The following is a 19891-nucleotide window of genomic DNA, read 5'->3' on the forward strand; positions in this document are numbered from 1 at the left end:
TTCCATTTTGAACATGTTGGACCATAAAGAAAAGGGCAGAGAGACGATGAGGAACAGGGAAACCAAGAGGGCCATGGTTTGAGGACCTTGTATAAGGTCTGGAACAGCCATTAAGGCACTGAGTGGCTGTAAGTTCTTTTTGTTCTGAGTCCCAGTTTCTCCACCCATACTATGTATGGAGTAGATGATATCTTGTGCTTTCCCTACTTAAGCATTCTACGAGTCTAATAACATGCTTACTTGTCACTCATGGAGCTATCTAAAATAGTGTAAACCTGTTTATTTTATTATTTTGGGGGGGAACACATGTACACCCATGGCTGATTCATGTCAATGTATGGCAAAAACCACTACAATGTTGTAATTAGTCTCCAATTGAAATAAATACATTAATTTAAAGAAGCAAACCTGTTTATAGTTGAAGTCTCTTCTACCCCTCATAGGGCTTCCCTTATGGCTCAACTGGTAAAGAATCTGCCTGCAATGAGGGAAACCAGGGTTCTATCCCTGGGTTGGGAAGATCCCTTGGAGAAGGAAAAGGCTACCCACTCCATGTTTTCTGGCCTGGAGAATTCCAAAGAATGTGTAGTCCATGGGGTCATGAAGAGTTGGACATGACTGAGCAAATTTCGCTCACTACTCCTCATAAGTCAGTGAATTCCTGCTGTAAATACCACTTCCTTTCATTTGTCTTAAGGGATTTTTTTTTTTTTTTTGAGGTCTTCACATGGGAGCCTGTCATCTGACTTCGTCAGAATTGGGTGAACCTCCACAGAGTTATGAGCCAGAACTTTAATTCTGTTACGTGCACCCATTTGTTACTTCTATGTTTCTAGCAGCTTCTTTATTTTTGATTGCTTAGACGTTAGCTCCCTGGTTTACAGACTTCACACATTAGAATTACCTGAGGATCCTTTAAAATTACTGATGCCTGGGCCTTACCCCCAGCTATTGATTTAGTTAAGATGTGAGCTGGGCATTGAGGGTTTTGAAAGCTTCCCAGGTAACTATAATGTGCAACAAAGATTGAGAATCTCTGTGTTCCTGATAATTAAGATGGATGCGTGTGTATGTATTTAGTTGCTAAGTCATGTCCAACTCTTTGTGACCCCATGGAATATAGCCTGCTGGGCTCCTCTGTCCATGAGACAGCAAGAATACTGGAGTGGTTTGCCATTTCCTTCTCTAGGGGATCTTCCTGACCCAGGGATTGAACCTGTGTCTACTGTATTGGCAAATGGATTCTTTACCATTGAGCCACCAAGGAAGCCTGATAATTAAGATACTGCTTGATAATTAAGGTATGAGCTAATAAATGGCAAGCTAGAAGGGAAAGACCCAAAACAGGGCCTCCTCTCTTAGGACTTTAGATGTTCCCCAAAGCCCCAGGGATTCAAAGGATAAGGACCGAAAGGTGGAGCAATAGGGTAAATTGTTTTTATAGGAAAGACAATCAGCTCTATGCCTTGTCCGGTGTGAGTCAACTACATAGCAAGTGTATTTTTCTGTTGTTTTCTCTCCTATTCCCCTCAACAGATTCAAGATTCTCATCTTACCTATCTTGAATCAAAATTGTGCTGTATTACTCAACACATATTCAGAACATATCCTGTCACTCCTATCACCAAACCAGACATTGGCAATCAATGAACTAAATCCTGAACATATCCTCTCAAACTCTCAATACTCAATGATTCTGGTAGTCACTGCATCAGTGGTCAGAGTTGGCAGAAAAATATCTATCATCTTGACTCTGAGGAATACATAGTCATGCATTTTTTTGGAGGAAAGAAAAAGGATGTGTTTTCATAGTAGGTAATACATGGCCCTGTCCTTCTGATATTAACTTTATGTTCTGGTCTTAAGTTTCATTATCTGAAATAGGAAGTTTGGGCCCTTTAGTCTCCTAGTTGCAAAAGCACGGGAGGCCTGTCATTGCAGTGGTTTTTTCTCAGGCTAAGATCAATGAGAGACAAATCAGATTCAATCCAAAGTCACATGTGGAAGATTCATTATTTGAGAAAAGGGAACCTTGAGGTCATTCATCCTCATCTAATAAGGATGAAGCAGATCTAGAAACCTCATCTCAAAAGGAGAGACATAACTTCTGACTGTTTTGAGCTAGGTTTTATATTTTTTCCCCCTTATTTAACCCAGTTCCTTTATGGAACATAAATAAATTCTGAGGAGTAGAAGCATTGGAGAAGATTGAAAGATGACTGCATTTTCTCCACCTCTCCAAATTTGAAGTTGAAAAATCGTATTTGCTTTTTTCTTCTTATTTATCAAGGACTATGAGCTTCCCTGGTAGCTCAGACAGTAAAGAATCTGCCTGCCAGTGCAGGAGACCCAGGTTTGATCCCTGGGTCAGGAAGATCCCCTGGACAAGGGAATGGCAACCCACTCCAATATTCTTACCTGGAGAATCCCATGGACAGCACAGCCTGGTGGGCTACAGTCCATTGGGTCTCAAAGAGTCGGACACGGCTGAGCAGCTAACATTTTCACTTTTTTTTTTCATGCAGTCGCAAAGCTTAGTAAAAGTAGCCAGAGGTATGAACTGTGTTTATAAAGGATGAGCTCTCAACACTCCTATGCCTCCTTGAGGTTCCTTCTTGTTTTCCCAACTTTTCTCTGTGGAGGAAATGCTGCTGCTTAGGAAAGACCAAAGCAAAAAGTCTCATGCAAACCTTCAGACTACTAGCCCACACTGGGGCCTAGAAAGCATGCCGCCTCCTTACTCTGTTAGTATGCAGTGCCATGAAAAGAGGCAGGCTTTGTAGCCAAACAGATGTGGGTTCAAATCCTAGCTTTTCTTCTTACTTGCTCAGTGGCATGGAAAACCTCACCTAGTCTCTCTGAGGCTTGGTTTTCACTGGTAGATAAGGTAGATAGTGTCTGTCTTTCAGACGTTCAAAAGTAGAGGGCCTGGCTCAGACTAGATGCCGGACTTGGAAAAACCACCCAGGAAAATCTGCTCAAGCCACATAGCCATGACCTCGCTATTTCAGGCTTGACAGGACAAGCCCTAATCCTTTTCCTTTTCCATGAACTGGCAGACAAAACCCTACCGGCCAGGCCTCTTGGTGGGAGGTGAATTTCTCCAACCTGATGCATGTGACTGCCTTTTGTCCACCTCAGGAGAACTACCCTCCTTTCCCAGTGTGTGGCTTTGGCATGTGGCCAATCCCAGGACCCTCTGCTTCCCTACCACAGAGAGGACAGGTGGTCTAAGATAGACCGACCCTATTCTCCTTCCTTAGAATGTGGATCTCAGTGGAAGCATGTGAGAATGGCAAGAACCTGGGGCAGAGGCTTTCTAAAGCTGCAGGAGAAAAAAAGACCACAAATTGCTTCGGTAGAAACGCCCAGACCCTCCTTCTTCCCTGGCTTCACAAAGCCCTTTGTTTGTTTATTTATGGCTGTGCTGGATCTTTGTAGCTGCACCGGGGCTACTCTCTAGTTGCGGTGCACGGGCTTCTCATTGTGGTGGCTTCTCTGATTGCGGAGCATGGGCTCTAGGGCACATGACTTTTAGTAGTTCCCATGCATGGGCTGAGTTCCCCCACAACATGTGGAATCTTCCCCAAACAAGAATCAAACCCATGTCCCCTGCATTGACAGGCAGATTCTTGACCATTGGGCCACCAGGGAAGTCCAAGCCCTGACATTTATGATATTCATTTATCCTCTTTCAATTCTGAGCATCACTCAGTGCTGATCTATGTAGCTTCCCCTTTCTATGCTAGAGTTAAAGCAGTAGGTATCCCTGGCTAAGAATATTTGACAGAGTTGTCCCTACCTGGATAGGTGTCTCCCCTTCTAATATGTCTACACTTACTAATTTTGGGTCAGTGTGGGCCTCATGGGACATCCAGCACAATGTCTTCATTTAATATCGAAGACACCTGAGGCTGGGAAGTAGCATGTGACTTGGTCATTTTCCCATAGTCATTTGGGGGAAGACCTCATCTTCAAATTCAGATCCCCTGACACTGAGCCTTATATTTATTCTGTCTCTTGCCATCCTGAACTTAGGCTGTAAACATTAAGTTCAGCCCCTGCAAGGCCACAATAATAGTTTTCATCCTCAAAAAAGCTAATGAGCTTTCCCTTGTGTCATACACCATGCTTGCACCCCTGACCAGGTCTCTGGCATTGCAGGCTATTGGTTCAGAAGAGGGAATGGGGAGCTGGTGTGGGTGATAGAGGTTGGATCCAAACAGCCCAGATCACTACACAAGCAGCAGCCCTCAAGACCCAATAAAACATTGTCTTTGCATGAGAGAGGTACTCACCTTAATCTTCTTCTTTGTCACAAACATTCTGACCCTACTCAATAATTTATCTTCTCTATCCTAGAAAGATGGAAGGGTTCCATTTCTGAAACAGAAAAAGCAGAGACAGAAGTTTATTAAACACTAAAAGAAAGAAAGGAGACTGTTTGCTTTTTCCCTTAAAGATGGCAGAGAATGCTGAAAGTAAACAGTGTAAGGACAAACACTAGTCCCTCTTTGTAAGTCTCAGGAAAGCGGGAGGAAAAAGCAGCCAGAGTGGGCCTCTTATAAAGTGAGAAAAAAAGCAGCCAGAGTGGGCCTCTTATAAAGTGAGATGAAGTTCATAGTGTGGCTCCTTGAACCAAGAGAAAAGAAGAAAAACGCTGGCTATAGTGTACTGAGCACTTACTGTGGCCCGGGCCTTGTATTGGTGTTATTTAAGCCTGCAGTCACCTTGGAAAGAAGTATTCCCATTACATGGCTTCCCTGGTGGCTCAGTTGGTAAAGAATCCACCTGCAATATGCAAGAAACCCAGGTTTGATCCCTGGTTTGGAAAGATCCCTTGGAGAAGGAAATAGCAACCCACTCCAGTATTCATGCATGGAGAACCCCATGTACATAGAAGCCTGGCAGACTACAGTCCATGGGGTCGCAAAGAGTAGACATGACTCAGCAACTAAACCGCCACCACCATTCCCATTACATAGGTGTGGAAACTGAGGGTCAGAAAAGGGAGATCATTTGCTAGTAAGTAGTGAAGCCATGGTTTAAGCCAGGACGATGTAAACCTCAGATCTTTACTTAGTATGCTTTACAGCTTCCCACCCACAAGGACTAAGTCCCTAACACAGTTTTGAAGTCTATGACAAACCAAACATTCCTGCTCTAGGCATCTACAGATTGGGATAGCACCTCGACTTTGCAAATTTAATCATTCCTTTTTTCCCTCCTCCCCTGAACCAACCTTTACCCAGTGCTTAGAAAGGGCTACTTAAATCCATAGCCCAAGAAAAATGTATCTTTGTGATTAATATGTGTTAAAATGAGGAGTGACATGGTAATAAAATGGGAAAGGTTTGGGGGCCTTTGGGGAAATCCATCTGACCGCGGGCTGTGGTTCCAATAATGAGGTTGCTATTTTGTGGTCCTGGAGGTAATGTTTTCTGATGCAGGTCGAATGATTAACAAGGTGAATATCTCTGCCTGGAGGAAGGAGGGGTGGAGAGGAAGTGCCGGCAGGAAAATGGCTCAGGACAGGAAACCACAGGCCTTTCCTTCTTCATTTTCAGGAGCTGTGAGAATTTTAATTAAGCTCAGAGGCCAGGAGAGGCTGGTTCTCTGCTCTCTTTTACTTTCAGTCTCATTCATTCAGTGATGTGGGGTGGGGGGGAGAAGAAAGGGGACTGGAAGTACTCCAGAGGAGAGGGAAAAAAACAGAAGGATTCATTTTCCTAATCCATTTTCTCCATTGCCTAGAAATTTCAGTCAGGTAATTCCTCTTCTGTTTGCCTGGAGAGCTGGCTTGCCTTGGAGAGTGGAGTGTTAGATGATGGGGGTACTGCAGTGCCATGCAAGGGGGTGACTATGATTATATGTAGCCAGAGGATCCAGAAGTATACAAACCCTGCCTTGATCCAGGTATTCTTCTTCCTATGAGCTTCCTCATAGAGTCATATGCAAAAATAACTGTTATTAGCTGAGCTTTAATCTTAAACCTCAAAGTAAGGATGGCCTGGGTCAGGTGTTAACTTTCTCTTCTTGAGAGCAGAGGCAGTCCAAGGGGCAAGTAAAGTCTGAATGACATATTTTTCTCCCAAATTTAGATCCCTCTCAGTATGGCGCTATGGAAATGTACGTCTGCTGATAGCAAAGAGAGAGAGATGGAAAGATGGTATCCTCTTCCATTGTCCCCTTAAGCTGTTTCAGGCTAGATTAGGCTAAGGCCTGGCTACAATGCCAGAGGAAGGGAAAACATCCTGAGATGTGGGGACAGCTGGACAGAGATCCCACAGCAAGTGTTATTAAGCCTGTGTATGTGTCTCTGAGAACGCCACCCTCAGAATAAAAAGTCTAATTCATTTTTTAGACTCTGACCAACCATATAATCATGACACTTATGTCTGGGGATGGGGTGATGGGGTGGAGGTGGTGGTGAGGTCCATACCTTTCACCTCATCTCATCTTTGGGAGAGAGATAGCAGCTGTGGAGACTCCCAAAAGAGCAAATGGAAAAAAGCTATTGAATCTCCCTGTATTCCTAGTCTTCTGCCCCAGTTTTGTCTTTCTGGATGAATGCTGTGGTCTCCCTGATAACTCTATCTTTGCTGTCAGAATGATTTTCCTGAATCAGCACTCTCATTCACATCACTAAATGCTCAAAAATATTCCATGGGTATCACTGTCCTGAGCAGCCATGGGCAACCTGGCCCTCCTGTTTTTGTAAATAAAGTTTTATTAGAACTGTTATGATCATCTATTTTCATATTCTCTACAGCTGCTTTCATGCTGCAGTGTCAGAGTTGGGTGCTTGTGACAGAGAGCTTATGGCCTACAAAATCTAAAATATTTACCATTTAGCCCTTTACTAAAGAAGTTTCCTGCATCTTGGTCTAGAGAACGATGTCCAGATGTCTATACCTGGCAGTTGAGTCCTGCTTGTATTTGTTGTTGTTCACTTGCTCAGTCATGTCCTACTCTTTGTGCTCCTCTGGACTGCAGCAGGCCATGCTTCCCTGTCCTTTACCATCTCCCGGAGCTCACTTACACTCATGTCCGTTAAGTCGGTGATGCCATCCAACCTTCTTGTCCTCTGTCATTCCATTCTCCTCCTGCCTTCAGTCTTTTCCAGCTTCAGGGTCTTTTCTAATGAATCACCTCTTCACATCAAGAGGGCAAAGTATTGGAGCTTCAGCTTCAGCATCAGTCCTTCCAATGAATATTCAGGACTGACTTCCTTTAGACTGGTTGGATCTCCTTACAGTCCAAAGGACTCTCAAGAGTCTTCTCCAACACCACAGTTTGAAAGCATCAGCTCTTCAGCACTCAGTCTTCTTTATGGTCCAACTCATATTCATACATGACTACTAGAAAAACCATAGCTTTGACTATCTGGACCTTTGTCAGCAAGGTGATGTCTCTGCTTTTTAATACGCTGTCTAGGTTTGTCATAACTTTTCTTCCAAGAAAGAAATATCTTTAAATTTCATGATTGCACACACAGTGATTTTGGAGCCCCCAAAAATAAAGTCTCTCAATGTTTCACTGTTTCCCCATCTATTTGCCATGAAGCGATGGGACCAGATGCCATGATCTTCATTTTTAGAATGTGTATTTTTAAGCCAGCTTTTTCACTCTCCTCTTTCACCTTCATCAAGAGGCTCTTTAATTCCTCTTTGCTTTCTGCATAAGTGTGGTGTCATCTGCATATCTGAGGTTATTGATATTTCTCCTAGCAATCTTGATTCCAGCTTGTGTTTCATCCAGTTTGGCATTTCACATGATGTATTCTGCTTATAAGTTAAATAATCAGCATGACAATATACAGCTTTGACATACTGCTTTCCTGATTTTGAACCAGTCTGTTGTTCCATGTCCCATGTTACTTCTTGACCTGCATACAGATTTCTCATGGGGCAAGTAAGGTGGTCTGGTATTCTCATCTCTTAAGAATTTTCCACAGTTTGGTGTGATCCACACAGTCAAAGGCTTTAGCAGAGTCAATAAAGCAGAAGTAGGTGTTCTTCTGGAATTCTCTTGCTTATTTTGATCCAATGGGTGTTGGCAATTTGATCTCTGGTTCCTCTGTCTTTTCTAAATCCAGCTTGTACATCTGAAAGTTCTTGGTTCACATACTGTTGAAGCCTAGCTTGAAGGATTTTGAATATGACCTTGCTAGCATGTGAAATGAGTGCAACTGTGCAATTTGAACATTCTTTGGCATTGCCTTTCTTTGGAATTGGAATGAAAATTGACCTTTTTTAGTCCTGTGGCCACTGTTGAGTTTTTCAAATTTGCTCACATATTGAATGCAACATTTTAACAGCATCATCTTTTAGGATTTGAAATAGCTCAGCTAGAATTGCATCACTTCCACTAGCTTTGTTTGTAGTGATGCTTCCTAAGGCCCACTTGACTTCACTCTCCAGGATGTTTGGCTCTAGGTGAGTGATCACACAATTGTGATTATATGGATCATGAAGATCTTTTTTGTATAGCTCTTCTGTGTGTTCTTGCCACCTCCTCTTAATCTTCTGCTTCTGTTAGGTCCATGCCATTTCTGTCCTTTATTGTACCCATCTTTGCTAGAAATGTTCCCTTGGTATCTCTAATTTTCTTGAAGAGATCTATAGTCTTTCCCATTCTATTGTTTTATTTCTTTGCACTGATCACTGAGGAAGGCTTTCTTATCTCATCTCACCATTCTTTGGAACTCTGCATTCAGGTGTGTATATCTTTTCTTTTCTCCTTTGCCTTTCATTACTCTTCTTTTCACAGCTATTTGTAATGCCTCCTCAGACAACCATTTTGCCTTTTTATACTTGTTTTTCTTGAGGATGGTGTGATCACCGCCTCGTGGGCTATGTTATGAACCTCTGTCCATAGTCCTTCAGGCACTCTATCTATCAAATCTAATCCCTTGAATCTATTTGTCACTTCTACTGTATAATCATAAGGGATTTGATTTAGGTCATACCTAATAGTTTGTGATTTTTCCTACTTTCTTCAATTTAAGTTTGAATTCAACAGTAAGGAGTTCATGATCTGAGCCACAGTCAGCTCCCAGTCTTGCTTTTGGTGACTGTATAGAGCTTCTCCATCATTGACTGAAAAGAATATAATCAGTCTGATTTCAGTATTGACCATCGGTGATGTCCATGTGTAGAGTCATCTCTTGTGCTGTTGGAAGAGGGTGTTTGCTATGATCAGTGCATTCTCTTGGCAAAGCTCTGTTAGCTTTTGCCCTGCTTCATTTTGTATACTCTAATGCCAAACTTGCCTGTTACTCCAGGTGACTCTTGACTTCCTACTTTTGCATTCCAATCCCCTATGATGAAAAGAACATCAGTTTGTGGTTTTTTTCTGTTAGTTCTAGAAAATCTTGTAGGTTCATAGAACCATTCAACTTCAGCTTCTTCAGCACTAGTGGTTGGGTGCATAGCCTTGGGTTACTGTGATGTTGAATGCTTTGTCATGGAAAAAAAAACCAAGATCATTCTGTCATTTTTGAGATTGCACCCAAGTACTGTATTTCAGACTCTTGTTGACTATGAGGACTACTCCATTCCTTCTAAGGAATTCTTGCTCACAATAGTAGATATAATGGTGATCTGAATTAAATTCACCCATTCCTTTCCAAGTTAGTTCACTGGTTCCTAAAATATCTGTGTTCACTCTTGCCATCTCCTGTTTGACCACTTCCAATTTACCTTGGAAACAATGAAAGACCTTTTTTTCTTGGCCTCCAAATCATTGTGGGCGGTGTCTTCAGCCATGAAATTAAAAGCTGTTATACCAATATGGACCTAACTAATTCTTCTTGTTTTATTTATCTCTATTCCCCTTCAAGTACCTTGTGTCCCAGCCGAGAAGTTTCCCCCTACTTCATGATTTTAGTTGTCTTTGAGCTTTTTATGGAATTATTATGTGTTTATAGCAAAACACCAGTATTCTAAGTATACAGATTGATGAATTTTTACAATACTGACATATGCTTATTAGTTCAGTTCAGTCGCTCAGTCGTGTCCAACTCGTTGCGACCCCATGAACCACAGCACACCAGGCCCTCCCTGTCTATCACCAGCTCCTGGAGTTTACCCAAACTCGTGTCCACTGAGTCGGTGATTCCATCCAGCCATCTCATCCTCTGTCGTCCCCTTCTCCTGCCCTCAGTCTTTCCCAGCATCAGGGTCTTTTCAAATGAGTCAGTTCTCGCATCAGGTGGCCAAAGCATTGGAGTTTCAGCTTCAACATCAGTCCTTCCAATGATCATCCAGGACTGGTCTCCTTTAGGATGGACTGATTGGGTCTCCTTGCAGTCCAAGGGACTCTCAAGAGTCTTCTCCAACACCACAGTTCAAAAGCATCAATTCTGCGCTCAGCTTTCTTTATAGTCCAACTCTCACATCCATACATGACCACTGGAAAAACCATAGCCTCGACTAGACGGACCTTTGTTGACAAAGTAATGTCTCTGCATTTTAATATACTGTCTAGGTTGGTCATAACTTTCCTTCCAAGGAGTAAGCATCTTTTAATTTCATGGCTGCAGTCACAATCTGCAGTGATTTTGGAGTCCAGAAAAATAAAGTCAGCCACTGTTTCCACTGTTTATCCATCTATTTGCCATGAAGTGATGGGACCTGATGCCATGATCTTAGTTTTCTGAATGTTGAGCTTTAAGACAAATTTTTCACTCTCCTCTTTCACTTTCATCAAGAGACTCTTCAGTTCTTCTTCACTTTCTGCCATAAGGATGGTATCATCTGCATATCTGAGGTTAATGATATTTCTTCTGGAAATCTTGATTCCAGCTTGTGCTTCATCCAGTCCAGCATTTCTCATGATGTACTCTGCATATAAGTTAAATAAGCAGGGTGACAATATACAGCCTTGACGTACTCCTTTTCCTATTTGGAACCAGTCTGTTGTTCATGTCCAGTTCTCACTGTTGCTTCCTGGCCTGCATACAGGTTTCTCAAGAGGCGGGACAGGTGGTCTATTATTTCCATCTCTTTCAGAATTTTTCACAGTTTATTGTGATCCACACAGTCAAAGGCTTTGGCATAGTCAATAAAACAGAAGTAGATGTTTTTCAGGAACTCTCTTGCTTTTTCAATGATCCAGCGGATGTTGGCAATTTGATCTCTGGTTCCTCTGCCTTTTCTATAACCAGCTTGAATATCTGGAAGTTCATGGTTCATGTATTGCTGAATCCTTACTTGGAGAATTTTGAGCATTACTTCACTAGTGTGTGAGATGAGTGCAATTGTGCCATAGTTTGAGCATTCTTTGGCATTGCCTTTCTTCCGGATTGGAATGAAAACTGACCTTTTCCAGTCCTTTGGCCACTGATGAGTTTTCCAAATTTGCTGACATATTGTGTGCAGCACTTTCACAGCATCATCTTTCAGGATTTGAAATAGCTCAACTGGAATTCCATCACCTCCACTAGTTTTGTTTGTAGTGATGCTTCCTAAGACCCACTTGACTTCACACTCCAGGATGTCTGACTCTAGCTAAGTGTTCACACCATTGTGATTATCTAGGTCATGAAGATCTTTTTTGTATAGCTCTTCTGTGTATTCTTGCCACCTCTTCTTAATATCTTATATTAAGACATATGCTTAAAACTGGCTCTAAATCAAGAAATGGAACATTAGTTACCAGTGCCCCAGAAGCCCTCCTCATTCTCTTTTCTATCCTGATTTCTAAAAGTTATAGGTCAGTTTTAGCTCTTTTCGATCTTTAATTTGTCTGACTTTGTTGTGGATGTTGTTCAGTCATTCAGTTGTGTCCTACTCTTTGCGACCCCAAGGACTGCAGCACACCAGCCTTCACTGTCCTTTACTATTGCTCAGAGTTTGCTCAAACTCATGTCCATTGAGCCAATGATGCCATCCAACCATCTCAGCTCTGCCACCCTCTTCTCCTGCCCTCAATCTTTGCCATCAGGGTCTTTTCTAATGAGTCAGCTACTTTCCCTCAACTTAATTTGTGAAATTCAACCATGTCATTGCATGTAGTGGTAGTTTGTTTATTCTCATTGCTGATTTCCATTTTGCATGTTTTACATGATTTATTAATTCTACTATTGATAGACATTTGTGGTTTCTACTTTGCAGCTATTTTGAATAGTGTTGCTATGAACATCATGTTACATGTTTTTTTGGTTAACGCATCTATGCATTTCTGTTGAGCTAATGCCTAAGTATATAATTGAGTCATAGGTACAAGCTACCTAATCATCCCCAGGTATTTATATTAATATATAGACCTATCAGGGCTAATTGAGAATTCCAACTGATGCTAAGGCTCCTTGTCAACACTTGAATTTTTATTGATGGTGTTTATTATTGTTCTTTTTCCTTTGGAGAAATTCTGGTGGGTATATGGGGAAACCTCACTGTGATTTAAATTTGTATTTCCTTAATGACTAAAAGGTAGGGCACCATTTCATAAACGAATTGGGTATTTAGATACCCTCTTCTGTGATGTGCTTAAGTCTTTTTTTTGTTCCTGTGCGATTATCTGTTCTTTTGCAGAAGTTTTTTATGTTCCAAGTGTGACTATTTTGTCAGGTTTATGTCTTGTGAACTTTGACTCTCTGGATTGTCTTTCTGCTTAAGAATTTTGTTTGATGAACAGAGGTTTATAAACCTAATACATTACAATTCATCTTTTTTCCTCGTGGTACTTTATGAATCATGTTTAATAAATTTTTGCCATTTTCAAAGTTACAAAGATGTTTTTATAAATTTTCTTCTATAAGCTTTATTATTTCATTTTTCTTACTATAGGTTTTAAATCTACCTGGCAATGATTATGTGTGTGTATGTGTGTACGGTAGGTATCAGTAAGGATCAAGATTTACTTTTCTTCATATGGATATCCAGTAGATCTACTTTTTTTAAAATTAAAATATTCTTTACCCACTAAACTGCAGTGTCACCATTGTCGTGTATTAGTTTGCTATTTTCTTGCATAAAAACTGCAAGGACATCACTATTTATATATATATATTACAAGAGTACATTATTTATGATAGTATCAAAATCCATCAAATTTCTAGAAATAAATGTAACAAAAGAAGCATAACCCTATATACTAAAAACAAGAGATAAAAGAAAAACAAAATTATAGTATATGTGTACATACGTGTGTGTGTATGTGTATTCAGCAGCAGCATAATAGGTCTTGAAATATGGTAGCATATGTCTGCAGCTTTGTTTTTCTTCTTTAAGGTTTCCTTGGCTGTTGTTGGCACTTTAAATTCCCATAATAATTTTAGAAATAGTCATTTGGCACTATAAAATCTGATGAGATTTTGAATTTGTAGATCAAAATGGGGAGAACTGATAGATTTGCAATATGCTAGTGTGTCTAATCTGTCTAATCTTTACTTAGACCTTCTTCAGTTTTTGTTAATAATTTTCTGTAGTTTTTAGTGTAGAGGTTTATATATATTTTATACAATTTATTCCTAGGAATTTGGTGGTTTTTAATGATGTTACAAGTGATAAATACTTCAAAAAATTTTATTTCTGTAAGTTCCCATGTTGCAAATAAATGAAAATCCAACTGATTGATGTTGTATCTAGTGATCTCACTTGATTTACTTAATTGAAATAGTTCATCTGTAGATTTTGAAAAATTTTGAACTTGTATTTTTGCTATTACTCTGCTTTTTCTTTCCTTATTTTATTACAATAGCTAAGACCAAAACTACGTTGTATAAATGAGGTCAAAGTGTGCAGCCAGTTTCTCCCCAGTGTGGGGTATCTGTCTCTCAAACCAACATGACTTATTTCATTGATTTGGTCTCTATAAACCACTTTAGTGAAAGGAATCAGTGGGTTGGTGATTGTTTGCAAGTGTTCCTTGTGACTAAGCAGAATTATTTGCTGCTTCCTCTTCCCTTACTCTATTTTACAACTATTCTTCAAGTGTAGATGAACGACCAAAATCTACTTATTAGATTTTTGGGTTAAGTAAGTGTAAAATTCTTTTGTTGGTTTGCACAACAAAGTTATAACCATAGCTATTACCTACTGAATATTTTTTAAGTGTTGATGGCTTTGTTTGCATTGTTTTATTTGATGATACCAACAATCCTATAAAGTAGTCATCAGTGCTTCTTTTGTACAAATAAGTAGACTGCAGAATAGAAGTGACAAATTTGGCCCAAATCACCTATGTGGAAGTAGTGGAGCTAGGGTTTGGACCTAGGCAGTTTGATTGCAGAGCCCTTAACCATCATGCAGCTGATTTTCTCCAAATAAGTTGAAATTTGCCTCCTTAAAATTCCTTTGTAGCCATGCAGAACAAATGCCTTTTCTTTCCTATGAATCCCTTTCAGTTGCTTGAAGATAGCTTCTATCAGCCTTCTGAGTGTTCTCTAGATTCAGTGTTCCTAGTTTCTGTCATTCCTTGCATGACAGCATTTAAAAATCTCCTTTGCTTTTCCAGTTAGCAGTTTTCTTCTCACAACTCCTCTTCAAGCATGGTGTTCAGAGAGAGCTCCCTTGCTGCGTTTGAATGATCTGAACTGTGCTGAGGGCAGGACTTTACCCTTCTTCATCCTGGACTCTGTACCCTTTCTAATGCATCTCGAGATGGAAACAACCTGGGATAGATTTTGAAGTTCAAAGATCCCATTTCAGTCTTGGCAAAGCCGTTTAATAGCTGTGTGATGTTGGGCAAGTCACTCTATATCCTCCTCAAGCCTCAGTTTTATAGTCTATAATATATGGGACCATGACTGCTACCCTGGTTACTCCCCCTCCCAGAGAATGGTGGGAAAATCATTTGAAATAATGGATGAAAATGTTGTGTGCAAATTGGGAAGCTCTCTCTCAATGTCAGTTATTTTTAGCAGACACATCATGCTGTTGACACATATTGAGTGAGTATTTGTACAGAATGGAGCAGAATTCAGCCACAAAGAAAGAGAACAAAAGGGAATGTAGTGGCATTCAGCCAACAGAAGGAAATGCTAGTTGGGCTACTTAGGAAGAGAAGCAGTGGAGAGTGAGGGGTTAGCCCCAGCAAAGGAGGACAGATACAGACCTGCATGTTCAGCTGAGAATTTGGGGAACCTGTCTTGGTCCACAAGGTCAGTGGGGACCAGGAAACCATTATCAGCTCTGGTGACCTGAGATGCTGAATGGTGTTTTTCTTTCTAGTGAAATGGTGAGGCAGAGCTCTTCTCTGCCTCCCTCGCCCCACACCCCCACCCCATCCCACAAGGCTAATTATTATAAAAATTCTCTGTCATTGCTTTGCAACGGTCCACAGCCTAACTAATTTAAAAATGCAAATGAATGCTAAATTACAGTCAGCTTTTAGAACTGGTTTTCTGCCTGTGCACCTAGTGATGCTGGGTGTCATTTCCAGAGCTGTAAATCAATCTTGGGCACCCTGGGTGATTTGATAATGGCCAGCGGCATCACTGCTGATGTCACAAGATGCTCAGGTGATGGTAGGTTTCCGCAGCATCGTGGACCATCAATCTTAGGCTGTCTCTGCCTCTGCAGCGGCATACTGCAGCGCCACGTTATTCCTCCTGAAAACCAAGGGGCCCTCCTCCTGCCATCTGTCAGGCCTCTGATAGGCCAAGCCATGAGCCTGATTCTGGTGGTTGGACAGTTCTGCCTTAACCATTATCCTTCCTAGCTGTGAGCTTTGGGTCTGAAAGCCTGTTTGATGATTACAGTGATAATGAGAAATGAAGTCCTGCCTGTGAGCTAATGTTGAGACTAGTGTGTCTCACAGTGTATTCCTAAGAACTGGGGTGCTTTAAAATGCAGCTTCCTGGGGTCCAGCTCCTATCTCCAGAATTGGAATCTCTACAGATGGGCCCCAGAAATGTATTTTTTTCATTATTTAGATCATCTTTATTTGACTTAGTTGTAATGGGCTTAATTACAAAGGGAATCCATATTTCAAACGTAAATACATGTTGAAATGAATTTAAGAAATTTACTACAGTGAAAATTCTTCAGATTAAGAGCTTCTTGTCATAGTTCAGTTTTAATGGTTGACTTTTAACAGTGTTTTTTTTTTTTTCATATTCCTTTACAAGGTGCTTTATTACAGGAAATGGAATATAGTTCCATGTGCTCTACAGTAGGACTCTGTTGTTTATTCATCCTATATATACTAGTTTCCATTTGCTAACCCCAAACTCTCCTCTGCCTCCCCACCTTGGCTCTCCATACCTGTGAGTCTGTTTCTGTTTTGTAGGTATGTTCATTTGTGTCATATTTTAGAGTACACATAAAAGTGATATATAGTGAGAAATGTAAATTTTTAAAATAGGCTTCCCAGATGATCCTTCTGCATGTGGAATTTTAAGAACTACTGTCTTACATTGTAAAATTATGGCATACTGGGGCTGAAAGAGCCACTCCCACCACCACCCCTGCCACAGACCTAGCGTAGTGGTTTTCAAACTTGACTGTTGCACATTAGAATTCTTTGGTGATATCTTAAAACTCCCAGTGCTGGAGGGCTTACCCCACACAAATGTCACGATCTCTAGGGTTGGAGTCAGGCTACCAGTGTTGCTTCTTAAAGCTCCCCAGGCAACTCCAATATAGACCAAGGGTCAGAACCACTGTTGTGATCCAACCCATTGGTTTTACAGCTGGGGATCCCATGGCTGCTCACAGAGGCAGTAGGGACCCAGCCAAGAGAGTCAGTGGCCCACACAGGATAGGAGCTCAGATTTCTTGTCTCCTCATTGGTGTTGCTTCTACCATAACTTCTTGCAGTTGAACCAATGACAACCCTGATTCCCTGTGTTCTATTTTATCCTATACAAAGCAAAATAACACCTAAGAGTTCGAGGTCCTTATAATCCAGAGAATTTTTATTCTCTCAGGGTGATCCTCTGACTCCAGCCAGAGTGGTCCCTGATTTCAGCTATGGCCTAAAACTCAGCCCCAGCTGCAGGCTGAGCCACTGTCTACCTTAAGTACCCTGGGGAACAGGACAACTGTTCCCCTGTCAACTGGAGAAGGCTTGCTGGGGAAACAAGCTTCTCGTTCTGCAAACTCAAGCTTGAGTTTGGGGAGCCTAAAGAAGATAACCTGGGCAGGGTCACAGGCTAGGATGCACAGAGGGTGGTGAAGAGTCACCCTCTGCCTGGAATCACTGGGTTGTGTATCATAACCGGACTTGTAGGGTCAGTCTAAAGCTGGGATTTGAGTCAGCATGTGGTCTGGATTAGGGCTTAACCAGTACAACACATACGGCCAACTTCAGGAGTAAGTTCAAGGCCATCCAGTTATTCATTTCTTTAACAAGCTTATGCTTGAGAATGTACTTTGTTCCATGCAGGTGAGAGGTGGTCCAGATAAATGGAGCAAAAGTCAGTTTACAATAGTGGTTAAATATGTGAGCCGTGGACAGATGACCTGGAACTGCATTGGGACTATACAGTGTGAGAATCTGTTTATGCCATTTTTCTAAGTTTTGTTTTCTCACCCATTCCATGAAGGATAACAACAGCTCTTTCAAAGGATGGTCACGAGCATCAAATGTGTGTAAAAAATGCTTAGCTTACTGCCGGATGTATCATAGATATCTAAGTGATGTTGGTTACATGCAAACCAGTTGGAAAAAAAAAAGAAAAAAAAATCAATCTTTGTTTCTAAGTATGGGCTTTGGACACTGAGAAAACCCCTGGCACATCTCGGGGGACAACTAGGGGATGAAGGGAGACTTCCTGCCAGCTGCGTCATTCACCCAAGAGACTCAGCTGGCACCTCTCTTGTCCCTTTAGACAGCTTGCCGCTGGCTGGGATGGTGGCAGTGGGCCAGTCACTGAGTTTAAATAGAATTTTCTTTGCAAATTGACACAGCAATGAAATTACCAAACTGCTGTGTTTATCTTTCCAAATAAAAGACAGATTTTAAGTACATTATGCCAACGTAATTGAAAATCAGAAGCAAATGAGGAGGGTGTGCTGTAACTTCTACGCTCATGTGAGATTCCACTCTCTGGATCCCCAGTTAGGTATAGGGGGTGTTGCAGGATATAAAAGAAGATGGTATGCTTTCAATACCCCTGTACTCATAACTGTTAAGATGAGCTGGATTCTTAGAGTGATGGCAACTCACCACTTGGGAAACCTGAAGGCCCAGGATCTCTCTAGAGATGCAAGTATAGCAACTTGAATTTCAATTAAAATTCTGCTATCCCCATGACAGAGTCCCCTTAATTCTTCTTCGGAAATGCTGGCTGGGTAATCAGACTCTTGCGCTGCCTGCTGCAGGTGGCTATGTGTAACCGGAGCTTTACTGCCCAGGCTCTCTGATGCAAGCTCGCCTGCTTGGGATCTATGTGTTACCTCCTGCTGGCTGTATGTCAGGAATTGCGATGTCTCCACGTGGGGTTGGAGGCTGGCGGAGAAGTACAGAGCTGGGAACCTTCATGGGAAGTTTCGGGACTGGCTGACCACCTGGCTTCATTTCTGGGGGGTCCTTTTCCTTGTCCTATCTTAGTGGTTGGTACCTGACAATGACCGTGAGGGAGGTGGAAGTGGTCTGACCTCTCTTCTAAACCCATCACCCCAACTCCTGTCATGTCAAATCAAAATAATGTTTTTTAAACTTTTTATTTTGTATTAGAGCATAGCTGGTTAACAATGTTGTGATAGTTTCAGGTGGACAGCAAAGGGACTCAGCCATACACGTACATATATCCATTCTCCTCCAAGCTCCCCTCCCATCCAGGCTGCCCCATAACACTGAGCAGAGATCCCTGTGCTACACAGTAAGTCCTTGTTGGTTATCCATTTTAAATAAAAATATTTTAGATGTGAACAATTACAAATATTTCCTTAACCTTGAAAAATGTGAAAGAAAACAGATTCTTTTGTTTCACTTAAAAATATATTCGTTGTGCACCATGTAGGTAAGATGAAGTAGTTTAAGATGGGTTGGGCAGATTTCTACCCTAAACCTCTCCTTTGTTGAGTCTCCTCCACTCAGCCTGTTCATCCTTCTTGTCTTACACAGTAGCATCTTGTGGCTTAACCACTCTGCGTGGGGATGCATTGCTGTCTGGAGATGCTGATTGTCCTCACATCTAGGCAGAAAACAAGCTGAAAAGTGAGAATCTGTGCTAGCAAGTTGGTAACAGCACACTGTCTGAAGAGAATGAGTAATCAAATTTTGCTTAAAGAATATTGGCAACTGAATATTATTTGCAGAATATTGATAGTCAAGTGATGTTACAGTCTTTTGTGATAGAGTTGTTTATGGAGCTCTCATCTTTGGTCTTTCAATGTGGAAATCTGGTTTGAGTGAAGTACTAGTCTGACATTATTGATGGGCAGGCAGAAGTTGCTGACTTAGGGTGCAGTTGGATTTCTTTGTCATTTCCACCTTGAGTTGAAATTCTCCTCCCTGATGTCCTTGTTTACAAAGGACCTTGGGGTGACCTAAAGAATCAAGCATTACAGTTGTATCTGACTCTTTGGGATCCTATAGACTGTAGCCCGTTAAACTCCTCTGTCCATGGGGATTCTCCCTGGCAAGAATACTGGAGTGGGTTGCCATGCCCTCCTCCAGGGGATCTTCCCAACCCAGGGGTCATTATGATTAAACCTTGAAGTTCTAGTTGTGATATATCTACTGACTTGCTATGTGACCTTGACCAGGTCATCTAACCTTTCTGGACCTCAATTTATTAATCTGAAAAATGGAGACAATAACAGCTGTCCAGCATATGCATACATATGACTGATTCATGTTGATATTTAGCAGAAACCAACACAATTCTGTAAAGCAATTGTCCTTCAATTAAACAATAAACAAATTAAAAATTAAAAAAAAACCTGTCCAACAATATCCAACAATAACGTTACAGAGCCTTGTGAGGATGGAA

This window comes from Muntiacus reevesi, chromosome 1 (assembly GCF_963930625.1).
Source record: "Muntiacus reevesi chromosome 1, mMunRee1.1, whole genome shotgun sequence".
Lineage (NCBI taxonomy): Eukaryota > Metazoa > Chordata > Mammalia > Artiodactyla > Cervidae > Muntiacus > Muntiacus reevesi.